Source organism: Branchiostoma floridae, chromosome 4 (assembly GCF_000003815.2).
Source record: "Branchiostoma floridae strain S238N-H82 chromosome 4, Bfl_VNyyK, whole genome shotgun sequence".
Lineage (NCBI taxonomy): Eukaryota > Metazoa > Chordata > Leptocardii > Amphioxiformes > Branchiostomatidae > Branchiostoma > Branchiostoma floridae.
The window spans coordinates 34,013,758-34,025,112 of NC_049982.1; the positions used below are offsets into that span (position 1 = coordinate 34,013,758).

Genomic DNA, 11,355 nt, shown 5'->3' on the forward strand with positions numbered 1-11,355 from the left:
TTCCGGAAAATGTAGACCAGGTCAAGACTACAAAGCAGGCGGGCTACTTCCTCAGCAGGGCACCAACTTTTAGGCCCCCGTCGTCACAACAATCAAGACTTGGCATTTAGTTTCCCATTTTAAGTATCCCATAGCTACAAGCCATTTCCCAGAACGACAAAGTAGAGAGGATGACTAATAAATAACATTATATATATCATAATTCCATTCAATCATACCACAGCAGCCACGGGCTCCAGAGTACACATTATGATATGCACTGATTTAGCCACGGTGACTCTTGAAGGGCATATTTTGCTTGTATACTATATACAGTGGAAGCCATGTAATGGACTGATCCTGATCAAGCTGTGGCCAGTTCTGTCTGTCAAGCGCTGTTTTTGACAGAGATGTTTGAAATTAAAACATGATCGATCGAACAGGAGGCGGGGCTTCAGGGGAGTCCATTGCACAGCGGATTACCGCACAATTCTGTTAATTGCACGGAAATTCCAAATGTCAAACCGGTGTTGTGCAACCCAGATATTTGCACGAAATGCTCAACTATGCAACCTTTGTTTACCCAATCCTGTAGTGTCGCTAACAGTACAGCAAATCAGACGGCCATATTGTTAGTCGCATCCCAAACCGGTGCTTAACTTTGCATTGTTGCACAACCCGGATAATTGCACAAAATGAGCTGGCAAATGGGGTGCACAATTACTTGTACTAGTACACGGCCTCTACTATATAGTACTAGTAGCACTCACAGTATACTATACTCAAATACTGGATACTTAAAAAGACAAATGGCCTGTAAGCCTGACTGGAGCTAACATTTCCCGTTGGCTCTGCGCTGATGCGCTTTAGCTCCGGTTCCTGGGTGTCACTGCACTATTCTATCACCATCGGATAAAAATGCAAGTGAATACTAGTTTCTCAATATGAACACTATCTATGTGCAAGTTAATATACCTGTCCCTAAATGCAACAAAAACACTGGTAAAGTACCAGTCTTTAGAAACACACAGGTAAACACACCAGTTCCTAAATACTAAAAAAAATATATTGGAGGTGAAGGTACCTAGTAGACAACTTTAGAAAAGTTGAAACTTTATACATATGAAATCCTTCATATTACTCTTTATTTTCATATTCATAGCCATGCCATTGTTTATAATAAGAATATCAATATAGTTGTACTAGTATGCTATGTATTGTGTGACTGTGAAATACTAACTGTTAATGCAACAAATATTATAGCCATATGTCCTTCATTTTATAACATTGTTTCCAGATATAACAGGTTATTGTCAGTGCAAAGTATTATATCAATGCGCAGATTGTCATTGAGGTACATGAATCTAAGTGTAAATGAATAAGTCGCATCTAATGACGGCATCGAAATTCATGTTGCAAACACATTGAACAAAATAAACACCATTGCCTTTCTCAGAATATGACATTTCCATTTATTCATTTTTAAATTATCATATTTTGCTGTTTGCTAATATTTTTGTTCAACACTCAGATACTTTAACTTTAACTTAACTCATCACCTAGACATTGTGTTTTGACTAGCAAGGATAGTACTACAATGTACTATTGTAAGAAGTCAAAACGAGGTGTTATGTTGTTGTAGGTAGTAAATGCACATATAGGCTAATATAGCCCTCTCATGCATACTAGTACAGCCATCTCATTTTTCCTAGGACATCAGTTCAGTAAGAGGGATGTAATCATCTGAATCAGACTGATTTTGGGGCACCTTCTTCTTTCCCTTTTTCTTCCCTTTTCCTTTGTCCCTTCAAGGGGGTATCTCTATATAGCCTCCTTTGTCCTTCCTGCTGCTTTTCCCCTTCCTACCTCCCCACAGGACTGTCTATTAAAAGTGACTCCATCCCTCTCCTGGGCAGCCTGTTGCAGACCTTCTGAAACTCCTAACAGGAGCTGTACAGCTGTTGAGAGAGAAAATCATGATTTAATCCATAATGACCACTGCACTTTTTATTACCAAGGAGGTTTTATTAACCTCCTTGTTATTACATTTTATTTTCCTACTTCTCAGCTGGGTTCTGGTCTTGCTCTGATAAGGAAAAGTTGGCATTTCCAATATAACATGCTGATAACATGGAACAACAGACCCTATCTGTACACAAAACTGTATCACTATCAGAGAAGATGTGGTAGTGGTACACCTTGAATCCCTAGTTCAAAATTTGTATTTTAAATGTTCATAAATATTCGTACAGTGAGCAAGGAGGTTATATAGTGCTGTGGTGTGCCTAAATCAATTATGCAGTCCATATACACTACAACTACAAAATCCTGTCATACATTATTAGATAGAAATCTAATAATACAACCTGATGGAAGAAATGCATGAAGTGTTTTCCTGCTGATTCAACCTCTTGGCTAAAGTGACTAAAATGTGTTCATATATTGCTATTGGCACTAGTGGTCACATCATTGCTGATTTTTACAACTAAAAGTATGTACATTTTCTCATAAATGATCTTACAGTATTAAACACTCCATTACCATTTCAGACAACCATTAACACACTGTACATGTATAAGATTAAGTCTTTTAACAGTAGGGAAGGGTGGATGCTGTGGCACATAATGTGTTCTGTACAAAGCCATCATGTAGCTCAGATCAAGGATACACACTTTTGACTACTAGGTCATCCTGATTGTATAGAAGTGCCTTTAGGTCTGTTGGACCTAAATTACAGGGGGTTTGGAGCTTATGTCCCTCAGGAACCTATGATTGCGTGTGTACAGTGTATACATGTTGAATTTTAAAAGCAACCATTTTTCTCTTCAAATACTCCAGTGTTTGAAAATCTGTTTATTGTTAATCAACACAACCCAAGCTGCTATATTACCACAACCCAAGCTGTCTGGCATGGCAGATAAATGTGTGACAAGCTGTGAAATTTCCATTGTTCTCCTAGGGTAGTCTGGTACCCTGCTGAAGGAGCTTACAACAAATTGATTGGCCATATTGTTCCTCTGTCCAAGAGAAACATTTCATCCTGGGAATGAATGGCAGTCCAATTTCCACCACCCTGTCAGGCTGCCCATGTGAATGTTTTACATATGCCATTTTCGGAGACATATTGAGGAAATCTCTGAATATCAGAGTGCTGTTTGCTGAGAACATACAAATGAAGTACACAAATTCAAATGTAATACAATCTAGCTCTACAACTGGATAAAAATGGAGATTATCTTAAAACATAATCAAGTACAATAATGAATAAATATGGTGCTAAGGTATCACCCTGAAGAACTCCAGTAACTATCTCAAATGAACTAGTCTCACCATCAGAAGTAATCACAGAGGCTATGGTATTTCTATACAAAGCCCTAATTGCATCTATGAGACATTGTGGAATGCCATACTGTGCTAAAATATCAAACATTACATCTCTGTCAATACTATTGAATGCTTTACGGAAATCAACGAACAGCAACACAAATTCCTTATTACATCTCTTCATTTCTTCAATAATACGACGTATTGCGAGTATCTGAGAAATAGTCGACCTTCCCTTTCTAAACCCATTTTGATTCCTTCTAAGGATAGGATCAATAACAGGAGTAAGATGGTTAAGTAAAAGTTTGTTATACACCTTTGCAGCAATGGGAGTGAGAGTAATTCCTCTATAGTTAGAGGCAGATGTTAGATCACCTTTTTTAGGTATTGGCACAATTCCTCCTTTGAGCCAGGATGATGGAGGTCTGTGTGACATAAATGTTTGATTGCACAAGTGTAACAAAAGGTCATGAAATACTGGGTCTTTCCAAATAATGGCTGGTATATTATCCAGACCAGGAGACTTATTGGCAGGTAAAGATTTCAGAACTATTTCAAGTTCACTTAAGGTAAAAAGATCTGTTGAGATGTCTACTTCTTGTTCCACTACAGGTTCCATCTTGAGTTGTCGGTCAGAAGGAGTTCTTGTAGCTTGTAGCTGAACCTAGGAGGGACTTAAAGTGTGTTAACCAGTTGTCTTTCCTCTCGTCTGGAGATCCCCCTTTTAACTTAACTGTTGGTTTGGATTTCCGGCCTGTTAGTTCATTGATAGTTCTCCAGGCAGCATCGTGTTGCTTCGTGACATGAAGATGGGCAATGCTATCAATTTTTCCTTGGATGAATTCCGCTTCTGCACTTGCATATGCTTCATCCAAGTGTCTCTGGGCTTTTCTTAGTTTTTTTGTAGCTAGTTCTGGTGGCTCTATTCTCATACACTTGTTTTGCTGTAATCACTTCCTTACGTGCATCGTTGACAAGGGTGTGAGAACTCAACGGTGGAGATTTAGATTTCTTTTTCTTAGGTAGTGTAGAGAGAGCAATTTCTTCTGTTGCCTCGATAAAGTTGTTGTAAGTTGTTTCAATGTCATCAGAAGGGTCTGTGACAACATCAAATTGGTTTTTCACATCAAGAACAAATTGGTGTTTCAATGTAGGGTTCCTGGTTACTGCTCTCCAGTCTACCCTTTTCATAGGGTTTGACTGGGGTGGTTTCTTAGATGCCCTAAGACTGAGGCAGGTAATACAGGATACCATTCGATGGTCTGATCCTACAGTGGAGAATGACGAAAAAGCCAGACAATCCCTGATACTGTTTCTCCATTTTCTACGAGTCATAATGTAGTCGATTTGTGAGCGGTGTCCCGCAGGATGTTGATGTGTCCATAGTTTGTTCAGAGGCTTCATGAATTTGGTATTGCATATCATCAAGCCAAATTCCTGGGTATAGTCAAGCAGTTTACGTCCATTTCTGTTTGTTGGTCTGTTATATGTGAAAACTGGATCTTTGTGTCCTATTTGGCCATTGAAACCACCTGCAATAACAAGAAAGTTGTGTGCAGGTACATTTTCGGTGGTTCTTTTGAGGTCGTTGTAAAAGTCATCCACATTACTTTCTTCACTGCAGTTTGTAGGGCTGTACGCCGCGATGACAGATATCCTGGGATTTCCATCGAATTCTGCAGTCAATATCCGTTCACTGACCCTCCTTACCTTGAGCAGGTTGTCTGACGCTCTCGGGGACAGTAGAACTCCAACTCCTCCAATGGTGGATCGTTGGGAGTTCTTTGTTGCCGAGGCTGTTACGAGGAGATAGTTGTCAATACATGTGTGCTTGATCTCATTTCGTGGATGAAAAATTCTATGCTCTTGTATGCAAATAACATCAATATCATACTTGGCAGAGTAGTTGACAAGTTCCTGTTGTCTACTTGCTTTTGCAATAGTTCTGACATTAAAAGTACTGAAGACTGTGGGAACCTTGTATTTCAGAAGTTTAAGTTTTACCTTCTCATTTTGAGCTTGTGTTCCTCCCGTGGTGGGGGTGGTACTGTAGTGATTGAGTGTAACTGTCAGGGAGAATGCAGCTGGATATGGAGTTCGATTTGTTGGTGAAAGGGCTCTTGAGTGATCAGCACTTCGCACTAGTCCTTTCGATAGCTGGTTACAGGCGCGGCTCGCTAGACCTGCGTCCGGGTTTTCTTCAGGAGTAGCTTTCTCCTCGTTGTGGTATCTTGGTTAAAGCTGCATGTTGGGTCCCGACCACCCACGCTAAGAAAGTCACATACTTCGTCTTCTTCACTATGACGGTGAAAACACCCTTGAAGGTGTCTTGCTAATTTTGCTTGAGGTCACGTAGAATAATTCATCAACAAAAGAAAAAGTCGGGAAAATAATAATAAAATACAGCAGCAAGTGTGAACACACGCCACTAGGGTGGGAGTGGGGCACCCCTCACTTCTGCCACAGTACTGTAGTACATTTGTAGAAAGATGACTATTCTAAATAACGAACAAAAATTGAAACTCAAAAGTACTGTAAACCCTACCTAAACAATATATGACACAAGTATGGGGCACCATAGGCCTCCTGAACTTAGGATTGAGATGGATTCCATATCCAAGTCCAGGGAGCTCCCAGGATCATTAATGTTCTGGAGTCAACAAAAGTCATTTATTTAAGATTCTTAGTATCCTACCTCATGAAGAGAAAGGTTGTTCCTCCATCGCAGTGGGGTGCAGAAACCATCCACAGAGACATGGCATGCTAGGCTGAAAGAACCGCAGACAGGCTTTAGGATCCATGTGGGTTGGACATGTACTAGTATTCTGAAAAGATAGAAAAAAAGAATGAATATATGATGACATCTTGGGGACAACACAGAAACTTCACATAACTATTACAGTATTAATTTACATCAGAATTTCCTTTGGGTATAGATTAAGATCTTCTTTTTCCATATCAACTGAGGATTTTCATGACTTCAATGAAAGAAGTTTCTGTGAGGGAGATTGAATGTGACAAAAAGTCATGACTCATGAGAAGGGCTGCATACCTAAACGTAACACCAGGTACACCATACAGGACATAAAAGTTAACCCGTCCAGCCCTGGATCTGTTCGGAACCAGAACAAAAATTTAAACTGAAATATCTGTTGCGTGCTAGTTACACGGTTCCTGGGTATCACTTTGGTCACATTTGATTTGGTGTCACTTCAAGTTCAAAGTTGGCTCTGATTTCAAGCTTCAGGGCAGCATGACTTCTTTTCCTGTGCTAAAATTGTCATTTTTATCTTTGTGGTACGTAGGATTTACACATTTTCTAGTAGTACTGTAGTACTTGTAGAAGTAGTTACTCTACTATTCCAGTACATGTACTTAATTGCAGTGCTGCAGGGGTCCCTGATTCAGAAGTGGGCAGCAGTCTTGAAATAAAGCATGGTATATTTACATTATCAGCACAAACCAAAGAAGTCAATGACCTGTGACAAATTTTATGATCAATAATTGCATGTATGAGAAAAATCAACCTAACATACCGTCCATACTTCTGGGAGGTGGAGAGAATTCTCATGGTGGAGTTCCAAGCAGCTCAAACAGAATGTTGCTGTTGTCCCAGCAACTATAGACGTCCATGGGCTCAGTCCCTGCTTACAAATCATACCAAAGAAGGATGTTGGAGCACTGACAGCTCTGTAACCAGTTGCGAGAAGTTTGTCGTGAATGTCCCTCCACCCAGTCACTTGGAGTTGTTTTGAGCGCAACACATAATCTGTGGGTCTGTGTTTGGTCCTGAGAACTGTTCTCTGGTGGTGGCGACGACAGTGGAGGATGAACCAGAGGGTTGTCATTAAGTTGTGCCATTGCTAGGTGTAGTAAACTCGTCGACTTTTTGCCAGTCGATACGTTGGTGAACTTACTCTTTGATTTGAACTTGAATTAATGGCATGCTAAAATTTGAGAAAGTATAAGAAAAAGAGCAAATGAGGATACCAGCAGCTTGCAGCAAAGCAAAACTACCGAAGTCACGGGTTCCTCTCTCAGCACTCGGTGTCCAGTGCGGAAGGTGCCTTCCGCACTGGAAGTCTTGTGCCGAAGTTACGTCCGCACTAGGTGTCCAGTGGTGACACGACTTGAGCACTGGAAACTCCGAATCAGCACTGGAAACCGAGTGCTGACAGTACCTTCCGCACTGGAAAACAAGTGACGACAATTCTCCCGCACTTACGTTGTAATATTTGGCAATGTTAATCATTAAAAAAAAAGTTATGAAGTATTGACCAAAATCAACACAACCTCCCCAAATGTTTCGATGATGGTATGATAGACTCTGCCACTAGAATCGCCACTCCCCCAATTTCTAGTAGCTTTGAAGTGTAATGTGATGCACCTGGGAAATGCAACATGCTAGGATGGTTTCCATGCCAACCTTTCCCTTGGCACGCGCCGGTGGCGGCACAGCTCATCATGCACACACAGGCGGTAGATGTCAACAAAGACTATGAAACCTGCACGCGCCACTGCTGACTGACGGCAACTTTCAACAATATAAACAACAGATTTGCGTGGGGAAAATGATAGTTTTTTTAGATCCCGCTGTCGTCTAAAAGCTTAAACTCAGCACTAGAAAGTCCCAGTACTTTTTGGACACGAGCACTAGAAACCCAGTGCTGAAAGGTCCTGAAATGATCATAGCACTCGGCTTCTAGTGCTGAAGTGATCTTAGCACTCGGCTTCCTGTGCCGAAAAGTCACCGAGCACTGGAAAACCCAGTGCGGAACCCGTGACTTAGGTAGATCGGCACTCGGTTATCCAGTGCTGAATGACCCCCGCACTGGGTAACCAGTGCTGAACGACCTTTCAACCAGCCTTCCGCACTGGAAGCCGAGTGCTGAGCGGATTCCAGCACTGGAAAACGAGTGCTGAGCGGACTTCAGCACTGGAAAACTAGTGCTTAGACAAGGTTCAGCTCTTGAATTCCAGTGCTGACGGGTCTTCAGCACTCGAACAAAGCCGTTCCGCACTGGAATTCCTGTGCTGAAGATTCTTCCGCACTGGGCCCCTAGTGTCGACGTCATTTTCTCCACGAATTCCGCACTGGGCGCCCAGTGCGGAACCCGTGACTTCGGTATACTTGCACCAGCAAAACAGTATTTGGAAGGGCACAACAGAAGGGGATAACGTTACATGCTTTTTTTTCATTTTTTTTTCAGTAGGGACTTCAAAAGCAACAGTTCACAGCCATATCAATTCATATTACATATACATGTGGCACATCGGCCATTGATAAGAATAACTGCCCTAACTTTGACGAAGTCCATGTCCAAAATTTAGTTACATTAGAAACAAGAGTTCGTAGACCTCAGGCCTGCATGAAATGTATTGGGTGTCTGTAGGCCTATTGTGTATTTTTTTCCCTTTTTGTCCGTGTTTGCGTGGTTGGAAAATGTGCACCATGCAAAAGTCTGAAATTCCATTTTCGGAATGTGTAAGTATGGGCATGGATGAACATTACTTATTTTGGATTTCTTAACCATGTAATCAACCACAGTACCTTGAATTTGTTGAGACGACTTTTCCTACCTTTTTTTGTCTCAGATGGCCCTTGTAGTTATTCTGTCACATATGATATATTCAGTACTGATATCTTCCTATTTCAATGTACTGACCTAATGCAGCTGCTAAATCTCCTTAGTGTGGCAATGATATTCATTAAAGATTTATTTCTGGAGTGCTATAACACTTGACACTGGAAGGTTATTTGCATAATTTGACCAATTAAGTTTTTACAGTAGTTCCATAGACAACATAGAATAGTGGTAGCCCCCATCCAGCAGCAACAGTTAGTCCCCAGGGTGGTATGATATTTTTATTCAACCATCCAACTAAAACCTAAACCTAAGTGACAAAATGCAACAAACGATACCAAATTTAAAATAGAACAAAGCTTCTACCACTCAACCCTGTATGTACTATAGATTAAGCAGGCCCAAAAATCAAGCGACCATGACTAGGCCCAAACTACAAATTACCTGCATACAATACGGAAATGGCATCCCTAAAGAAACAACAAGAAACACAGGAAGATAATATACATACCTTTCTCTTACACCCAAGCTCTATACATTTCTCCTCCACTTTAGAAAGTTGTATCTTCTTCTGATTGCCAAACAGGGTAAAGGAACTTGTACCAGAACTTTAAACTCTCAAAACACCACAAAGACTAAGAAGCAAACTCAAATTGTACCTAACAGCAACAGATACTAGTACAAACTGAACTGAACTAGTACATCATCTGGCTGGAAACACTGTTGATACAAAGTAACCTGATACATTGAAGGTGGCAGAAGCCAGTGCAAAAACAGATGACGATTCTACACCTAAGCTTAAAGACCTATCAATCAACCCAAACCCAACCAAACCAAGCAGATATTGGGGGATGCCCCAACCACACAAAAACAGGGTCAACCTACAGTATCAAGTTCAAGCACTAGGAGGCCCAAAATCAAACCTGACCACCAGAACACCAGCAACAACCCACGAAACAAATAGCAACACGATGGCACCTTGCGTTCCGGAGATACAGCGCACGCGCAGTGCCCGCACAAAAGGTAACCTGGAATGTCAAGTTCAAGCACCAAGGGCGCCAAAATCAAAATTGAGAATTATTCAGCCACGGCCAACACATGTGCCAAATATCATTGCGCCCGCACTACCGCACTAACCGTTCAGAAGATATAACTCCGGAAATACCCCTCCCGGACACAAAATTCGACCTGCCGCGTCAAGTTCAAACGCGACAAGGCCCAAAGTCAATCCTAGGCAACAGGCAACAACTTCCCACCCATGCACCAAAAATCGTCGCAATGACGCGTATCGTTCCGGACACACAGCGCCAAAAGTGCCCCCAAAACACCAAAAATGCCACCTGCAATGTCAAGTTCAAGCGCCAGGAGGCCCAAAATCAAACCTGAGTGTCAGGCCACCACCCCCAACCCACGTACCAAAAATCGCCGTGCTCGCACCATCCGTTCTCGAGATACAGCGCCCTAAATCCCCAGCTTCCAAATTTTCCCACGCCCGTGAAAACCATACTTGCATACATGCAGGTAAAAAGATACTAAAATATCTAACGGGTTCCTTCCGTTGACATGTAAGTACTCAAGGTCGCCCCCCTCCCCAGGTAGGAGACACATCTCAGAATTACACGTTTGCAGAAGTAGAAGTAGTTGAACCTGCGATACTAGTAATTTGCGAAGACGTAACATTATATAACGTTTACCTTCAGGCAATTCCAGGGCCAGAGAGACAGTCAAAATCAATCCGTAAGTTCGATGCAAAAAAACACAACAAACGCAGACGAGCGCCTGCAGACGAATGTTTGACCGAACCGCGGGCCTCGCTTTGGGCAGCTTCTCAACATGCCTACCAGCAGCTTGAAACCTTCCCTTGATGAGAACTAAGTTGAAACTGCCAACAATAACTTCTCCGGAAATTTCTATCGATGACCTTATAATTTTTACTTTCGATCCTCTGGACCCAGAGTGGGATTGCCTTCTGTGAAACCTTCCCGTCAGTCTGTGCGTGAATCACTTGAAGGTCTCGGACCGGAGTTTCTTTTACGATTTCGGAGGTTGGCGGACAGCCTCAGGCCGAAGGGCTACAGTTCCGCTATTATAGATAAAAGAAACGTAGGGCGCAAAATATATTCAATACGTTGGAAAGCGGGTTCCTGCTTCTTTCCGAGAAACTTATTGGTACCGTCTGTTGACTCTTTATTTTGGGTAGAATATGTTAGTAAAATTTTAATTTTTGACCCGAAAAGTTTAATTTTTTAACCCTTTTTTGATCGAAGCTGCTTAGTAAAAACGAATTTTCCCAGGATAACGGCCGACGCGGCAGAAAAGCTAAATTCGTCATGTTTTTGAAAAATGAAAATAAAAAAAAGTCATGTGATGACTTTTTTGAAATCTCCGTTGACGTAAATTCATCGAAATCGCATGAAAAACGCTGCTATTTGGGTCATCAGGCGAAAAACCGCATCACCGTTGCAGC

General features: G+C 41.6%; 1 long non-coding RNA gene across 3 annotated transcripts; it reads right to left on the bottom strand.

Annotated features, from left to right (window-relative positions):
- Positions 1-408: 408 nt before the first annotated feature.
- On the bottom strand, positions 409-10,836 carry LOC118414774. 3 transcript variants are annotated; one of them, XR_004831022.1, is made up of 4 exons: positions 10,583-10,836; positions 6,840-7,106; positions 5,999-6,128; positions 409-1,937 (listed from the first exon to the last, which is right to left on the bottom strand). It is a non-coding gene; the product is annotated as an uncharacterized LOC118414774 (long non-coding RNA). The 3 variants fall into 3 exon arrangements; XR_004831021.1 differs by having other exon boundaries at positions 6,840-7,250; XR_004831023.1 differs by having other exon boundaries at positions 410-1,937; positions 6,840-6,947.
- Positions 10,837-11,355: the final 519 nt, after the last annotated feature.